Below are 19,480 nucleotides of genomic sequence, written 5' to 3'. Positions count from 1 at the left end.
TCATTTCACAGCTTGCACATTTATATAAGTTGTAGTGCAGTAAACATTGGCATATCTGCCTATTACAAAATACTAATCTATGCTATGTGGGTACTTAATATCTGCAGCATTAATTACTGTACTTACTGTAACTTTCAGGTAGAAAATCTTTTTAAAAACAACATTATCTGACACAGAATGTTTAGTTAAGTCATATTTGGCGCGTAGTTGATGCATAGTGTTCAGGGTCGTTCACTGTAGTCAAGCTATAAAACTAAGTTATCAGAATTGTATGGACTGAAACCCAGTGTTGACCTGATCTTGACAGGCTGGACCTGCATGATACGGCTTGGATTTCTAACCCAGTTATAACCTAGTCTTTAGCGAATTAATTTAGTCATATGAGAAGAAAGGAAAGTTGCTGAAAAGTAGTGGGAGAGGTAAGGTTGTAGTTAAATTATTCAGAGGATGCTAACTTCCTTCCAAGAGTAATTTAAGCACAGAACTTTCTCATTGCCCTCTGCTGCTAGAAACACTTCCTACTAGCTTTGCTGCTCGCAGCTTGAGTGTTGGATCAAGTGCAAGTGCAGCCTGGGGTAGCTAATGGCAGTGGAGTTAAGAACTTGTGTATAAGGAGAATATTTGTATGGCTTTCATATAACTTCTGGCACTGCTCCCTTATGTTTTACTGCATATAGGGCATTTTAAAATTAAGTGGATGAGGCCTAGAGGTTTTACCTAACATGCTACTTACTTGATATGTTTAGCTCTTATGTTCCCAGAATTGGAATTTCTGTAATATAGTTAATAATTAAGCATCACCGTTCATTAATCAAAATTCTGTTCCAGGTTTTGTGAGTCCTGAAGTTACCTTACTGAACAAAACTTTTGATTTGTAGATAATGGCCAAAGAAAGCTTTGGGCTTTTCTGTTTCTTTTTCTTCATACTGAAAGTACACTCACACTCTGTGGTGTCCAGGTTAATATTTACTTTAGTGTTTGTACATGATAAATTTCAGGCATAAAGACTGCAACAGTGGTTAAGTTAGTCATAACTGCATGCTTCGGCCCTCTGCCACTTGCACTGTGAGCAGAAGATGGCATTTCACGATACTGGTGCATTGTTGCTAAACATTGTGATGAAGGCCTCTCTTATATATTCTGGTTAAATCACTGTCCAGATAGCCTTAGCAATTAACAAACTAGCATGAGGCTTTTGTATCTCAAGACTCTATGTGCATAGACAATATCAGCTCGCCACTTGTACGTATGGAATCCGCAAGAACTTCTCAATCACTCAGTTTACCATTTATCAACCGGAAATTTTTAGTATGTGAATTTTTGAAATGTACAGTGAATAGGATGTTGCACTGGTGGCAATTCATCATGGAGCATAATAAAATTAATTTGACCCAACTAGCGTAACACTGTGTGGTTCTTCAGCGCTACTCGTGACACAGGTTTTAAAATAGACCTGCGTGTTGGTTACGGCTTGTAGAAGGAAGTTTGGTTGCCTGGCCAAGCTCACAAAGCAGTAAATAGCTGCTGTGAAATTGCAGTAGTTGTCTTGTCTCTGGAAAGTTGGATTGTGGTAGTGAATACACACAATGGGTGAGAATGTGACACCCTGTCCTCCTGGCAGATCTCAGCGCTGCTCAGCAGCTTCTCTGGAAACAGCTACTGCTGCCCGCAAGCGCAATAAGCCAGCAAGAGTTCAAGGTCAAACACACGCAGCTTCCTTAATAAACAAACACTCAGGGAGGAGTACTAAATAGTTAACTCTCCTCAATGCATGCTTTAACTTAGGAGGTTTTCACAGGTGTAAGTCTTTGTCTTGCATGTCCTAATGTTTGAGCTCAGGAGCTTCAGAGGTCTGCTTTCTTATAGAGCAGCTGAAGGGTCCGACACTTCAAATTTTTACCTGGTGCACACTTTCCTTTGAAGTTTTGTACTTCTGTGTCTGGGTTTGTTTTGGGTGTTTCAGGCCCCAATTGCAAGGTGCAGTTGGAGTTGTTACAGTGTGTGCCAAGGTCTATCGTTACTACCAGTCCACCTGGTTAACAGAGGCTTAAAAAGTGCTTTTCAAAGGAGGCTTCTCTTTCAGTTTTTCTGTTTAGACACAGTTAACTTTCCCAAATAAGAGGAAAAGGGAGGAGAGTGCCTTTGTTTTTGTTTAAGACTGTTACCAGTCCACTGCAACAGCTTTTATCTAATCATTAGAGGAATTCCTGGTCTAATTAAAGTTCCTGAAGCTTAAGTACAATGATAAGCAGCTTTATTTATAGAAAAGTGAAAATGGTTTAGGGAAGCTTAGAAGATACTAAACTGTTGTCTCTCAAAGGACCAGTGTTGCCCTCCAGCACTGCAGTAAGGTCTCTTGGTGCCTTGTATTAGTTTACTACCTGGAGTTTTCTAGTGAGTGAGGAGAAGGAAAGGAATAGTAGTATTGGCTACAGCCTGAGCTGTAGAGGGTGAATTGCCCATGTTTAAGCCTGACACTTACCTAATGTTTTGTTTCCAAGTTGGAGGATGTTTAGGTAGTTACAAAAGACACTTGGTAATTGCCAAACTCCCATGGCATGTCTCCTGTGCTTGAAACACCCCTCCCTGCCCCATTAGTTGTTTGAAATCACAGATTTGAAATTAATGCAGATGCATGTTGAGAAATAGAATTGTTGCACTGATATCAAGAGGTAAATAAATAATGAGTTGTTTTCTGGCAGATTTTATCTCCTACGGAGTATTTATGGAGTAAGTTGTTAAAATAAGCTAGAACAGTAACTGTATCAGGTATTCAAAGTTCTTTCTAATGTACTTTTGGGTAATACCTGCAGGACTAGTGCCATCTAATAACAACTTAATACACACCTGAAACTGCAAAGCTTGATATATGTATTGTTTTTTCTAAGCTTGATATATGTATTGTTTTTTCTATCTGTTAGTAGTGACAAACAAAGGCCCTTTTGCTAGTGCTCTAAAAGAGTTTTGGGAGTCTTTCTGGAGAGAAATTCTTGAGCCATTACTTAATGTGTGTGGTTTTTTTCCCCCCTCCCTGAAGCTTAATCATCTTTTCTGAGTTTTGTTACTCAAGCTGTATGAATTTCAAACTTACTACATGGGGATTAGATGAGGGGGTGTAAAGTTTTCTGAGGAAGAAACTTCAGAGGCATTTTGAAAAAAGCAGAAGCAGCTCTTACCCAGCCGTAACTCGCATTGTATTTTTGTATGTGCCAGCTGGGGGACACAATACGATCTGGAGATTAAAGCTTATGAAATATGATAATGCCTGTATCGTATGTCAGACACAAAGTATTTGCTTAAATTACATTGGCAGTCACGCAAAATCGGGAATTGGCTTTTCTGGATGCTGAAGCCAAAAACACCAGGCAGTAAACTGCCGGAGCAGTTGAGCTGCATTTGGAGACCTTTGTTGGTAGATGAGGCTTTCCCAGGTGTTCAGGGTACCAGGTATGCAGAGTGATAAGAAACCTGCATCATTTTTTTGGTGTGGGTTTTTTTTTTTTTATTTCTGTATGCTACTATAGATTTTTAGATCTATTTTTTTCTGGTTAGCATAGTCTTACAGACCAAAACAGTGCTTATTCCACTGCCAAGGGAAAAAATGATCCTCGACATGCAGGCCTTCGGCAGGGTTATGCCGGTTCAACTGTCAGCAGAGAGTCTGTAGTTGTATACTGAAAATGAAATGGAAAATGCAGTCTAGACCCAGTTAACAGAAACCATGTTCTCTGTGGTTCGTGTCCTGAGGGTAACGGGTGTAAGCGTGAAAGGCAAGAGGCTGAAGCACAAGTCTGGCAGGTAGCATTCTCTTTCAAGGGCCTACATCAAGAGCTAAGTTTTCACCAGTACTAGCTTTAGTACCTAATCCTCAGAGAAAATATTGCTAAAACTTCCCTGCTTTCCCCAGGACAGGTAGGAGGAGGATTATATCTGGGGACCAAGCGAGCTCCTCTGCTGCTGGTTGCGTTAAGCAGTGCTCAGGAACTGTGCTTTCTATTTTTCACCATGCTAGCTGTGGGTTATCTGGTTTGGAGACACAGCAAGCTCTTCCTATCGAAGCTGATGCCAAGAGCAGATGACAGGGGAGATAACAGGCCATGATGTTGCTTTTGGGTTAGTTTTTGAAGTGGGGGTTTTATCAATCAGTTCTCAGCATCTCATCCAGCTCCTGTTTAGTTCCTGTGCTGCCCTTTTTTATATGTAAGTCAATAACATTCCTGGATGAAAAACGTAGTGGGGACAGTACCTGAAGCTTTTCTACACCGTGTCTCCAATTTGCCAAACAGAAATAATGCGTCTTTAGAAGTATTTTTAGTTGACTTTTCCAAGCCTTCTGTCTGAATGGCATGCTGTGGTTTGGAGAAGGAGATACTGATTTTCTTGGCAGGAGGTCTCCCCACAGACTCTGTGTTCTCGGAAAAGTATTTGAATGTGGCACATTGCTGCTCTGCTCCTCAGCCAGGCAGCTATCACATGTGGGTTACTCCTTATGGAGAAAAGAGTTCTTAAAAACCTACTGTAAATCCCTTATGAATTACCCTAATTCTCATGCAAGCTATCAGATAAAGCAGAATTCTTACCAGAGAATTCTTACCAGAGAAAGGAAAGCTACCAACAAAATTTAAGACCTCAGCTAGCAAGATGGCTGGGAAGAAGGCACAGCCCTACTATGGGATTTTAGTGACCAAACTGGAGATAAATACTAAGAGTGTTCAGAGACCCTAAAAATAATAAATAAATCTGATTGCAAGTCTGCAGAAGGACCAATATATTGAGTCCAGTAAAGCCAAATAAAGAAAACTATGAAATCATTCTGTAATGTTTAAAGGGTCCCTTTCATTCTCTTAATGTTCTCCTTGCTGGCCCTACAGGAGCTGGGATACTCTTCTGACTCCTGCTGAGCTGATGTCCTACCCAAATAATCAGTGTGTCTCTTTCTCACAGACATGTTACCACATCTCAGCCCTTACTACGCTCAGCCACTCTGGTCTTCGCTACCAAGGTCTCATTCCTGGACAGCTCTCCAACCCTCATCATAAAAATGCAGTTAGCCCAATTGCCCAACAAATACCTTCAGCAGCCTATAGTGTGCAGCCGTTGCGTAACACATGAGCCATTTCAAAGTGAAGAGAAGTTGTCCTTTTTGTGGGAAAAAAATGGTCTTACCTACATACCTTGCTGAAGAATATGCAGAGATATTACATGGCCAGTAGGAAAAGCTTTGCTCTGATTGCTCTAACGAGCAACGTGAGAGATGAATGGCCAAAGGATAGGTGTAATCCAAGATGCAGTCTTCAAAGGAGTTGATCCAACACAGATCACTGCTGGCATGGAAAACAAAAAAAATACTGGAGACTTTCTTTGCTGCTGGGCATGTTACCTGGTTCATCACATATGCTGACTCGGGGCTGTGGACATCAGGAAGCCATGCGGACCTTGGGCAACAGCTGGTCAGGGAGATCATCATCTTTCCATTATTTTAGGTGAGGAATCTGCCTCCTCAATGAAGTTGCCTATCCAGTCTAGAGATGATACCTGGGTTTGGAATGAGTTTAGAGCAGCAGTCCTTGTACCTCACACTGAGGATGCTAGCTGACTAACTGAGTTGCCTTCAGCTTCGCTGTAGTGCAGGGGATTTAGTGAGACTGTGTATTCTGACCAGTAGAAATGAATTGTCACTGTGTCACCTGGAGATGGAATGTATCTCTGAGTCCTGAAAGGCTGTAGCTGCAACACCCTGAAGGAAATAAAGCGCTGTGATAGATGAAGTTCTTAGTCATGTTCCTTGTGGTTTTATTGTCAGAACAGCCTTTCTGTGGGTCCTGAAATCCTCCAAAAGTGTGATACAGTCTTTGTAGTTCCTTGACTTTCTAATAGAACTAGATTATGGGCTTCCTTGTGTCTTTCCCCAAGCCATTTTCAACACTAAGCCTCTTACCTTTGGCCCATTTTCCAGATGTTCCCTTTTTGCATAGACAGAAGTAGTGCCTTCTGGAAGACAGTAAAAAGTCAAACTGTCTGAACATTTGCCATCTTGTCTGCTCTTTGCCAAAAAACTCATTCAAGAGTTGTTAGCAGGAGGACAGTGCCCTGGATGAAGCTGCTGCAGATGCTTCTTATCTAACCTCAAGCAGATTCTCTTGGTGCTCTTTTGGAGATGACTCCAAAGAGCGGTGGCCACGAGAGAGGACTGTCTGCACAGGGTAGCTCAGGAATACATACAGAAGCCCCATGGCTCAGTATTCAAGAAATTTAGCCATGTTCTCTCCAAACAGAGGATGTGTTATTCAGAAATCAGTGGGAGATGCCTCCCAAAGTAGGCTCCTACATGTGTCCAACTTGGTCACTCTTCAGACTCTGTTTATCTCCACTGGCTGTAATGAGAATGGGGGCATCCATTGAGCAGGCAGGCATCTGTACTTCAGACACTTGGTTTTAGGTGTCTTATCTGAAACCAGATCTCACCCCAGCATGTCCTGTGCCTCAGTTGCCCATCTCTGTAATGGTAGTAACAACATACCAAAAGCAATGTATATAAATACATACAGACCATGGTACCGCAGTCCAGGCACGTGACATTTGATATAGTTTTCAAATGTCATTTTACTTGCTAAAATGTAGTTATCTCAATTTTCAGAAGACAGACATTAGGTAAGGCTTCTTTATTTCCACCAAGCCTGTTTTTCACTCAACAGCCATTTTTAAGCTCCCAAAAAGAACGACAAAACCCACTCGAGTTGTGTCTGTAAACCAGATCTAATCTGAGCAGTTTGATCACCCACGTGTGCAAATATTGGGCCATACTGTGGCGTGGCCCTAAGCTCTGCTTTTCAATTTAATACATCCTGTGTGATCAGATCACTGGAAGCCCAGCCACAGCATGCAGCTCCCCGTGGATTTAGCTTCAGTAAACTACACGAAAGACATGAATTTTGAGACTTCAAGTTACAGGGCAGTTGCTAATCCCCTCCCCTTCCCCAGTTCACAAGCCAGGCTTGCAGCACACCCTCTCACAAGGGCTCCCACCAGGAGCACGTCAACGTGATTGACGGTGTCAGAAGCTTAACTGATCCTGAACAAGGCGTCCTGGCCAGGGCCAGCCACCCGAGCCCGAGTGCGTGATCGTTGCCGGCAGCACCTGTGTGAGCGGCAGCCGCTACGTATGGCCCTATCGTATGGCCGCCCAGCGCTGCCTATGGAATGTGCCGGGCTGCCTTGCTGATCAGCCACGTGCAGACGCAAGTTTCTCCCTGAAGAGGTTTAAAACATGAGTTTCACGGGTGTAAGTCATGACAAAAGCCTCTGCTGAATCCCCACAGGTCTACAGGACCAAAGGGTGCAGCAGCGCTGCCGCCACACTCTCCAACAGCTCAGGGGCCTGGGAGGATTTTAAGTACAGGAGGCATTCTGTTTATGGCCTGGATTTGCTGCAGCTCTGGGTGCACTGGCTCCTGCTGGTTTCGTCTTACTGACCCGTCCGTCTCTATCATCTCTGTTTGAAAGGGGCCATCCTGTTTTCATCAGGGTGCACGTTGAAGCTCTGACTTACATTTGAGGAAAGGCAGCCAATAGCTTTGAAGTGGGTGATAAAGGTTCCGCTGCGGGAGAACAGTCACACTGTATCCCTCTCGGATCATCATGGGACGTCAGGAGAAATTGTGACTGGACGCAGCTGAAATCAGATTGATTTATTCTCCACTATTAAATTCCTTTTTTACTATTTGCAGTTGATAAATGCTACAGCCACAGGGCAAAAATCTGTCAGCTATTTCAGCTGAACAACGTGTTCCATCCTTTCTGAAAACTGTCAGCCTCCCCATATATTTCAAGTTCCCAACTAAGATTTTATTAAACTTTCTACAAAATTTCCAGTGAACAGCTGCACTTAGAGACAGAGAGGTCTTCCAAGAAGCAGAAGTGGAAATATAGCTCTTAAAATCTGACCTCCTGCTTTATTAACATTCTTATTTAGCAGCATCTGTTCTGCAGCATTAAAGAAGGAAAAAAGAAACAAAACCTTTGTCTTTCCTGTTGCTGGTTTGACTGAAACTGGCAAAATGTTTCTGCCCAAGGCAATTTATCAAGGAATCATAGAATCATAGAGTGGTCTGTGCTGGAAGGGACCCCAAGGATCATAGAGTTCCAAACCCCCTGCCACTGGCAGGGTCAACAACTTCCAGGCCTGGATCTACACAAGGTTGCCCAGGGCCTCATCCAACCTGGCCTTGAACACCTCCAGGGATGGGGCATCCACCACCACTCTGGGCAGCCTGTTCCAGCACCTCACCACTCTCTCTGTAAAAAGCTTCCCCTAATATCTAATCTAAACCTTCCCTCATTTAGTTTTAATCCATTCCCCCTTATCCTGCCATTGTCTACCCTTTTAAAGAGCTGATTCCCCTCCTGTTTCTCTGCTCCCTTCAGGTACTGGAAGGTTGCAGTGAGGTCCCTCCACAGCCTTCTCTTCTCCAGGCTGAACAAGCCCAGCTTCTTCAGTCTCTCCTCGTAGGGGAGGTACTCCAGCCCTCTAATCATCTGCGTGGACCTCCTCTGAACCCTCTCCAACAGTTCTCCATCAACTTCTGAAAGTCTTGCTCAATAGAAGCTCGTAGACATACTAATCCCAAAGTTTAAATACTGGTTATTCTCTTCATGTGTGTGCCAGCGTTCTGTTCAGGATCTCTATGTTTGTTCCCAAAGCTAACCAGATCAGACTACCAGAGGTTCTGTAAGGGCAATAAGCTGTTGCTGCTCGAGTTGCGAGTGGGGGAGGCTCATTTCACCCAGGCTTTTGCAGAAGTTTGTGATAAAGGTGTGTGCTCTACTCATTCCTCGTTATATCCAGTGCTATTGCATTCTACCCAGTTGTGAAATCTTTCCACCAAGCCACAAATCTTTCCACCACTACTAAACTGGAGTGAAGTCATGATATGGACTCAATCAAACTGTTGGGGATATTATGGAAATAGGCAGGATGGGAGCTCTGTGACAGCAAAGGCAGTGGTATGGCTGTACTTGGCAAACAATAAAGTAGTCTTAGTCTCAGAGAAGGATATGGGTCCACCTGGTGTGATACTTCATGCACAGGTGTGGTGAGGAGTTGAGATGGCAACCCCTACAGGGCTGGTCTTTAATATGTTCATGGAACAGCTCTCTTGTACCAGGGTTGCTTGCTGGTGACACGTGGAACGGGTATCTCTGCATCTTATTGCTGTTTCCCACTAACTGCATGCTATCTCAGAGAAGAGTGTGGCTGGTGTCCAAAACCTAAGGTTACCTTGGAGGTGGGAGCATCCAAAGCAATCTGCACAGTATGTACAAACAAAGGCCCCAGACTTCTCTCCGGGGCACGTGAGGGTTTGGCAGAACTCATAGAGCAGAAACAAAGACTGGAATTCCAGGCTCGAGAAGGGATTTATTAGGCTGTCTGAGGCAGTGCCCCATTGCACAGAAAGACATCAGGCCGTAGGAGAATATACCAGGAGATCCACAAGCTCATATTACAGTTTTGGCAATTCTTGCAAGCTGCAAAACATTTGGCCTTTGTGATGGGGGGGGAGGTAAGTGTTTGGCTGTCCAGAGGCTGGAGCTCCATAAAGGACATACCCCTCTGGTAGTGGAGAATATAATAAAAAACCATCTGATTCTGCATGCTGCAGTATGTTTATCAAAATCTCCTGATAGTTCTTTGAGTTGTAATTACTTTTATATATGGTTTGGGTGATAATGTAGCTGCTTTCCAATGAAATCTGCAAAAGAGAGTTTTAGAATAAAGAAAAGCAGCAAATCTATGTTAAGCATGCTCTGTGGGGCTCTCTTCCTTTAGAAAAAATAATGCTGAACAACATGTATCTAGATTGATAGTGGAACCTTCATTTTTATCCACCAGAGAAACGTCTCACTTATGTTTATCAGACTTCCAACCACCCTCTACCTGAAACACATTCAGGGATTTAAAAGCCTTCGTCACTGATAGTGAGACATAAGATGAAAAGCTGTCTTATGTTTCATTCTGGTTGAGAGCTAGTGGGAAGGAAAATGCAGTTGATGGAGCTTTGATTCAGACTGCAGTCATGGTTTAGGCTTTTCCTTACCTGGTGTACTTGAACCTCCCATGACCCAGACAGTGGCAGATGAGGATTAAAGTGGAAAGAAAAAGTTTTGGGGTGTCTTTTGACATGACAATATGGAGCCCAGCAGAGAGACGAGTGAGGAAAGGATTGACATTGATGAGAGGACCCTGAGCCTAAGCTAGTAACACTGAGTGTGTATCCAAGAGAATTATTAGATAGACAAAGGTCCCAAAGCAAGGACAGGTAAAAAACCTGCAAGCCTTTTCTCTGAAAAACACTGAAATGAAGGGAAGGGGTGGCACTAGAAGATAGAAGCAACAGAACCTGCTTCCTCCATTGTTTTGAAAATGGTAACTGGGGGGATGAGAAAAGACATGAAAAGAAGAAAGAAAAACTGATCATAGTTAAACCTTTCTTGGTGCCACTCAGCATGGAAGCCAAGCTGGCAACTTCCCCTGCGAGTGGGAAGTCTGGTCACCAGCAGCACAGCATCCCCCTCTGTCTCACGGCAAGGTGATCCCTCACACACTGCTCGTGGAAAGGCAAATAAAGGGACATAGCATCCTTAGTTCCTCATGTATTTTTATGCCTCCTTCCCCCATGTCCTGAGGTTTGAGTCCTGCTCACAAGCAGGGGCTGAGTCTGTACAGGGAATTCTGCCACTGGTTAGCTCAGTGTTTGCATTACGAAGCATTACAGAATAACTGTTTTAAGAGGCAGGAGACTGGAATGGAGCTACAGCTTCAACAGCATTTCCAGACTACTCCCTAATTCCACTTAAAAGCTGAATGTAACAAATTATGCAACTCCTGATCTGCCTTCGGGTCATTCCCAGGTGGTTTCAATTAAATCAGATACACTGCTTTTAAAGTGTGATGTTCTGTGTCAGAAATAACACAGCACCCAACCCCACTGCTTGGTTTTCAATGGTCCTGGAGACCTGAGGGCAGCAGGCAGGTTCTCCTGCTGACAGAAAGGCTGGAACGAGGTGGACACATGAATCTGCATGCTCCCTTGCACAGGGACCATTGCAGCTCTCCCAGCCCCAGTGAGAGGACCAAATGTCCCCATGGAGGTTTCCATCCCACAGCTTGTTGAAGAATGCAACAGTTTCATCATTTCCTCTGGGAAGAAATGAACCCTCCAGACTTCATGAAAAGTGAGAGAGGCGCCCTGAATCGACCCAAGAGATGCGTTAACCTCGAATTTCAAATAAGGAAAGGACCTATAGACAAAGCTGCAGTCAAACTGAAATTCTCTTGAGGCTTCTGCTCCACTTGGAGAAGGGGAGAAATATTTATCAACTCAGAGGCTGATTTGGAAACAAGGTGGTTAAACATGCACTGGAATACAACAGAATGAATTTCACAGCTTCACAGAGTCCCATTGCAGCAGCAGCACTGGAGACCCAGAGAGGTTCGTTCTCTCGCTCCGGACCAGAAATTCTGCCCCTGAATTGACAAATTGTCCCTTTCCAGATGAAAAAGCCATTTCTGCACCCGTGACCCCAATAGCACTTTACCCCAAGTGTCACTGCCAGCGTCAGTGCTACGACAGGACAGGATCAAATAACTGACAGGCAGAGAAATTCAAGGAGAACAATCTTGGGTCGTGCAGACCCCCAAATGTGACAATGACCCCATGTTCTTGGTTACTCACCAGCATGGCTCTTCTGGTGGGGAACACAGCAGAGGAGCTGTGGAGTGGCAGGCTGCAGGCAGAAGAGTTGACTATTTTAGAATCAATTGTGCTCTTGGAGTGATGACAGCAAGCTAATGCAATGTGCAATCAGCTATGGGATGTTAGCTTTTGAATGGATGGCATCAGAGGATCTGGTACCCTTAATATTGAACAGGTCTGGTCCCTCTGCATTTAATTAAGCAGTAGAATGAGATCCAGCATTTTGTAGTACTAACGTGCTATACAGTCACTGATGGGTGAGGCCATGCATTGCCATGTTGAGGTAGCCAAAAATGTTCCTCCATGTTCAGTGTGGTTGATACAAAAAATAACAGGGTTACTTTCCACCTGAGAAGATAAAGCACTAAAGAAGACTTTCTAGTGTATGGTCGTTTAGGGAGACTAGGGCATCCAATTATGTATTTTTAAAGACTGGTTTAATTCTGTTTGATCTCATCACTCTGGAAGCGCTTTCTATAACTAATTTTTATGGTCTACAGAGATAGGAAGCTGACTCAACTTGTTCAATGCCCTTGAGACACACCATGTCTCATAGCACGGAGCTGGCAGAGCGGGATTAGAGTTTGGGATTGTCTGACACCCAGCTGTGAGGCCAGTTCTCCATGTGACCTGTGGGATTCATCTCAGGGGGAATTTGACAGTGGCATCCAGTGGCACGGTGGGGTGATGCTGGGTGCTCAGCTGTGCTGGGCTATCAACATCCGTGGTTCTCTTGTCACAAAGAGCTTAGGGTACAGATCTGGAACAGTTTAAGACAAGCTGAATCCACACTGTTAACCCTTTGTCTCTGTTCCTACACAGAAATTCTCACCACCTCCCCTGCACCAGCAACACAAAGCTAAAACTGCAGTGAGGGAGTCTGGGGAACCAAACCAGGGATGAAGAGGCCAACAGGGACCACAACAGTGTTCCTACAGAGCTGCAAAATTGTCCTGGAGCTGATTTGACTGGTGTCGCACCTAAAATCCACCAATGAGGATGTCTGGAGTGATTGAGTCTCAATTTTTGGTCACTTTAAACTATAACAGAGACCATAAAGTTTAGCTCATAACTGTCTGGACAGAAGGTAAACCTGGCATGGGATGTAAGGAGTCATGTAGCTAGTGCTAGTGACGCCCCCAAAACCTGCATGACAATCTGGAATGAAAGGCAGGAATATTGGCACCGTTTGAGCGCTGCCTGTGCAGCTGCGCCCTACCTGGGCTGGCCTTGGTGCCTGGATCGCCAGCTTGAAATACGGGCAGCGTTTGCCTGCCCCTGCCCACCCTACAGAACCAAGAGAACCCACCACAGCCAGGGGAGACCCGGCGAAGAGGAAAACGAAGGGCTGGAGTTGGTCGGAAGTGTTCAAGAGCGCACGAAACATGAGCACTGTTGCCTTCCAGCTTGTTTGTGAAACACAGCAACGCGCGCGCGCACATCGCTGACTGAAAAAGCGGTAAGGTGAGACCCAGCGAAAGGAGTGGCTCCTCTCTGTGTACACATAAACACTTCCTTTCGGGGGGCTGTGAAATTCACTGCTTTAACTGGAGCTCATTGACAGCCCGCAGGAACGTTCGGGAGTATGTCAACAAGAAAACAACGCTATGGCTCCCAATGGGTCGCGGAAAAAGCCCTGGGAAGAAAAGGCCTGGACATATTTAGCCTTTTTTGGGGTGAGTTGATCTAATGCTCCCAGCAGAAAGGTGTAACGGGGTGCAGAAGGGGCAAGTTTCTTATTTGTGGAATTGAAATTTCAGGTATCTCCCATGAAAGAAAATGAGTCTGATGGGTAGAGGTACACTTGGTTAGTCTTGTGAAATCGTGTCCTCAGCCTCTCCTGGGAAAGAGCCCCAATTTATCCTTCTCTGGGTGCATGAACATGTCTGAGTGTCCTTTCAGTTCCTCATATATTTGTTTCTTAGGTGACTAAATGGCAGCAATGGCATACCTTCCCTTTGGTGGCATTGCTGCATGGCTGTCAGCCTTGAGATTTCTGTCCTCATGGCTTGCTCTGTCTGCATTTGCAAAATTTCCTGCCCCAGGTCATAATTTGTGCTTCTCTTACAAATGCACAGACACTCACTGCATTCATTTATCTATCCAAGCCATCAAAAAAATTCCTGTTAGCTTGAAAAGAATATTTTATATATATTTAAAATAAAATAAAATTAATGAATAAAAATTGATAATAACAAAAAGCATCTAATAGTTCTTGATATCTGAAGATCTTGGAGTGCATTGGAGCCCATGTGAACATAGGCTTTCAGTATTGTGAGGCAGATCAGGACTGCGATCTCCAAGGCAAAGTAGATGCACAAGCAATTCAGCTATTTACCCCAGGGCACACAAATAGCAGCAGCACAGCCCAGGACATGACCCCTAGTCTTGGCTCTGTGATACATGTTCTGGCTTTTACCAGGTATTCACAGAGAAATTTTTTCTGTGACAATTTTTTAAAGAGAAGCTCCTTTCCCTGTGTGAGAGTTCTGTAGAAAAACATTCATTTTTACCATTGTACAAGCTTTTAAAAATTCCATTCCTTTGAAGCTGAAAAAAAAGTTGAATCATAGAATCATAGAATGGTCTGGGTTGGAAGGGACCCCAAGGATTATAGACTTCCAAACCCCCCGCCACTGGCAGGGTCAGCAACCTTCAGGTCTGGATCTACACAAGGTTGTGCAGGGCCCCATCCAACCTGGCCTTGAACACCTCCAGGGATGGGGCATCCACCACCACTCTGGGCAGCCTGTTCCAGCACCTCACCACTCTCTGTAAAGAACTCTCCCTTAACATCTAATCTAAACCAACCTTCCTTTAGCTTCAATCCATTCCCCCTTGTCCTGCCATTGTCTACCCTTTTAAAAAGTTGATTCCCCTCCTGTTTCTCTGCTCCCTTCAGGTACTGGAAGGCTGCAATGAGGTCCCCCTGCAGCCTTCTCTTCGCTAGGCTGAACAAGCCCAGCTCCCTCAATCTCTCTTTGTAGGGGAGGTACAGCCAGGTCTTCCAGCCCTCTAATCATATGTTACAGATAAAAATAAATACACCTGATAGGCAGGTATAGTGTCCTGTTTTCAGGACAAAATCAGATTTTTTTCTGTATTTCCATTATTCTTTTGGAGTGATCCATCCTCACACCAAACAGTGACAACCAGTTGGTAGCAGTTGCCCTATTTTTCCAGCACCTTCACAAAAAAGAAAATAAACCCCTCAACGGTTGCATGCTACCTGCAGTTTCCTACCTCCCAAGGTTGTGTCTACCCTGCAGAACCAAAGCTGCGATGGACCTTCATCCCATGCTCTCCTCATAGGACAGCCCTGGCAAGCCAGGAAGCAACATGGACCACATGGAAATGGACTGTCTGTGCTGGGAGCTGCCCTGCTGCAGCTAACCCTTGCCAGTAGCCCACTTATGTTGCCGCAATTCACTCCTTCACTTTGCCTACCCAAGCTGTGACAGCACTCCTTGTTCGTAAATCCTCCTTCATGGCTCTGGGTCTTGGCAATTTCTGGTGAGGCCAAGGACTGGGAAGCTCAGGTGCCAGCTGAGAGGTGGGATGTTGGGATGTCTCTCCTCAAATGATGAAGGTTTTTTCCGGGCAGCAGTGACTAAACAGGAGTCCTCCATACTTCCAAAAGCAGGACAATGAATTGTCTGATAAAATAAATGACCTAAATACTGCAAAAATCACAGTCCCCTTCAGAAACTTCATTTACAAGTGCCTAACTTGACGCCCTACTAGTTAGCTGGTGTTTTGCACAACTGAAAAGAAAAACTTCTTGTGTGGCTTACATACAAGCAGGTGCTCCAGATCACCAGGTGCTTCTAAGGAGCATCTTCCCAGGGATACAGGAACACAGTCTAACTCCTGAGCAAGGCTTTGTCTCTTGACTGCAGGTTCTGTCCTAGCAGGTAAGGCACCATCACCACTATCCCATTTAAGAATGTAACATTCAAAATGAAGTCAGCAAACTTGAAAGTCATGGGAAACTTTAGCTGTAGCTTTTCAGGAAGCAATCTAAAAATGAATTCTGTCTCAAGTGCAGGGGTTTGGAAATGGTTCTGCCAGACCGAGACATTGCACGTACTGGGCTTATCAATGTGTGAACCAAATTCTGGTCCCTCTTTTAAGCATTTGGTTCCTCTTGGTATCAAGCATAGATGGTCAGCACCTAGTAGAAGACTTTGGTTTCCATGTGATAACCAGTTTCTAAAGTCGCATCTGACTTGCATGGCTGTGGAAATAAGGCACGTTGCTGCAAACTGTAGGAGATTTTTATAACTTTTAATACTACTCCAGCTTGCAGATCCTGTGGAGTTATCACATCTAAAAGGATTAAAATAACAATGGCAGGAGCTTCTGTGTTACTACTTTCAGGCTTCTGCTGCTGAAAGCCTCATACCCACTACCCTTTTCATAGGCTTCTTGATTTAATGCTATGTTGGTGAATTTGCCCATTCCGTTTTAATGAGAACACTGTTCAAGAAACTTCTTGCTCTAAGTGTTTAAAAATGTCTTCTAATTTCTGATCCAAATGCAGTCACGCACAGTTTCTGTCCTTTATTTATTTTTTCCTTCCCATTGGTAACAGTGTCCTGCAGCTCTTTCCCCTTTGCAGTATTTATAGATGTGAGCTGAAATCCTCTTGAGCCTTTGTTTGGTTAGACTGATCCTACCACCTGTTCTCATCTTTCTCAGAGGACAGCTCTCCAGTTGCCCAATTATCCTAGCCATTTTCTGCCCTCTTCCAACTCAAAGCAATTTATTCCTGGCTGTTAAGTTACCAGAAATGTAGAGATGCTGTTTCAGTTGGCCCTGCACCCTGGAATAGTTCTTGGAGCTACCTCTCCCCTTACATCCAGGCACCACAGGTACACTTTAAGGTGTCACTCTCTAAACAGCCTACAGACAAGTCCTCTCTGTTTTGGCTGTGGAGGTGTTCTGTCTTAACTGTTACATTTACATATCTGATGATCTTCTGAAGAAACCACGAGTGTGGCGTAGAAGACTCAAATACAACTTCTTTTCTGTGCTCCTCTCTGCCTTGCAGCCTCCATACTCTGCCCTCGTGAGGCCCCATCTGGAGTACTGTGTCCAGATCTGGGGCCTTCAATACAAGAAGGATGTGGAACTGTTGGAGAGGGTTCAGAGGAGGGCCACAAGGATGATTAGAGGGCTGGAGCACCTGCCCTACAAAGAAAGGCTGAGGGAGCTGGGCTTGTTCAGCCTGGAGAAGAGAAGGCTGTGGGGGGACCTCATTGCAGCCTTCCAGTACCTGAAGGGAGCTTATAGGCAGGAGGGGATTCGACTTTTTAAAAGAGCAGATAATGGCAGGACAAGGGGGAATGGACTAAAGCTAAAGGAGGGAGGTTTAGATTAGATATTAGGGGGAAGTTTTTTACAGAAAGAGTGGTGAGGTGCTGGAACAGGCTGCCCAGAGAGGTGGTGGATTCCCCGTCCCTGGAGGTGTTCAAGACCAGGTTGGATGGGGCCCTGGGCAGCCTTGTGTAGATCCAGGCCTGGAGGTTGGTGTCCCTGCCTGTGGCAGGGGGGTTGGAGCTCTGTGATCCTTGGGGTCCCTTCCAATCCAGATCATTCTATGATTCTCCCTAGCCCCAGGACATTCGTGTCCCATCATGTCATCCGTGTCCTACCAACAGGCTTTGACTGTGCTGCACCAGCTCCTGTGTCTTCCCCGCTGCGCGCAGCACAGACTCAGCCACCAGAAATGGATATGGCTTTGTCTAAAAGGACCCTCACTGGCAACCTGCCTTGTTTAGTGGGAGGGAAGCACTTCTGCAGAGCTGGGTCTTTGACAGTAAGTGGATGGCAACCTGCTGCAGGGAGCTCTATGAGTCCAAATGAAGAATGTCCTGGCCATCCCTTGTGCAGACACCACCCCCAGCAGTGGTGGGGGCATAGCACTGGATGTGCAGGAGCTGACCCAGGGGCCTTCTTCCTTGCAGGTGAAACAAGAGGCAATCAGGCCTTTAGAGGAGATGATTTACCTCCCTGTGACTTGAGGGAAGGGTATGGAAAAGGAATTGAGCTTACAGGCAGGACCTTACAAGGGAAACGCCCTGTTGTGGGGGTAATTTTTCCCAGGAAAGCTTGAACACGAGGGACTTGGCTTGGCACCTCTTGGCTCCTGCAAAACCATCTTCCAGTTCGGAAAGTCAGCACAGGACCTCCTGGAGACTTTTCATATACTTGTCATACAATGGTCATATAATCATGTATTCTTTAAGGTTGGAAAAACCTCTAACATCATCAAGTTGAAACATCAACCCAGTAACACCATGCCTACTAAAACATGTTCTGAAGTGACACATCTACATGGTTTTTTAACACCCCCAGAGATTGTGACTCCACCACCTCTCTGAGCAGCCTGTTCCAATACCTGACCACTCTTTCAGGGAAGAAATTTTTCCTAATAGCCAATCTAAAAAGACCCAAAAAGACCCAAACATATTGTTCCTTGGAAGCATCCTGGAGGTAGGTCTGCACCACAGGCAGCAGGGCTGACACCCACCCAAGGAGGGAAAGGGGCTGCCTTTCCCTTCAGAAGGGCAACAACATTTCAACAAGGTGTTTTCAGGGGCTCTGCCTTGTGACTCTGCAAATAGGAAACAGGCTTTGAAACGCCTCCAAGTGAAACTGCTGTGAAATTTATGTAGGCAGAAGGTAATTACCCAGATTAGACTTTGGCTAAGGTGCAGGACTGACACGTTGTGAGGGAGTGTGCCACAGGACCTTAAATAACCACATGCAGCCGTTGCTTCCGTGACTTCACATTTTAGCTGAAATATTAATCTCCATCACCAGAGTAGGCCGCAGCGCCAGAGAGGACTGATAAGCCACTTGTCAGCAATCACAGTCAGCAGCTCCAAGCTGTGCACATCATCCTCCCCCTCTGCAAAAGAGTAACTCCAGCAGCCTCACCAACCTGGAAGATTAATCTTACCTTTCTCTTTTCCTTTTTCTAGCTTTTCATCTTCTTCCATATTATTCTTCTCCTCTCTTCTTTTCTCTTCCCTTCCTGTGTCAGTTTTCAGTATTCATTTTCTTCTGCATCATCTCTTTTTGTGTATCAGTTTTCACCTCCCATACAGGTAGTTTCTCACTTTCCCTCATTCCTTAAAAGTTTAGTTTTGGGTTTTATTTAACATTTTCTTGTCTTCCTTAAAGTCCTCTCCATTGTGCTTTCCCTGAGTTCCCTTCCCTTCCTTTCATTCTCCTTCACAACTGCTTAGCTGCTTCTGGCATTCGATTAAACATTTTGCTGTTTCTCATCCTTCACAAAGCTGCTGAGTACAAGGTCTGCAGTTGCAGGTCTCCTCCTGGCTGTGGTCTGCATCCCAGCATTGCTGCCATCCTCAAAAGATCCTAAGCTCCATTTTCCATTTGGTGACAGGAGACTGACCAGAGGTTGATTTTTATGCCATGGGAGCCTATGCAATTGTAAAGGCAACTAAAGTTTAACTGTATGTACCATATTTTCTGTGATTCTGGGTCTAGAAATACTCATGAGTTGTAATCCTGAGGCAAGAGAAAAGATGTTGGAAAGTGTTTCAGTTAGTTATAAATTGCTTTTTGTAGGTTCTAGTCAATAAATACAAAAGCAAAAAGATATTTTCTCTGTTTTCTTGCTGTAACACTCCTTACAAAACACTACTGTATGCCCTCTCCATTATGCTTCATTTCCCTCCTGTATTTTTTCCCGT

This window comes from Gallinula chloropus (assembly GCF_964237585.1).
Source record: "Gallinula chloropus genome assembly, chromosome: 1".
NCBI lineage: Eukaryota > Metazoa > Chordata > Aves > Gruiformes > Rallidae > Gallinula > Gallinula chloropus.
Note: the sequence above shows the minus strand (reverse complement) of the source record.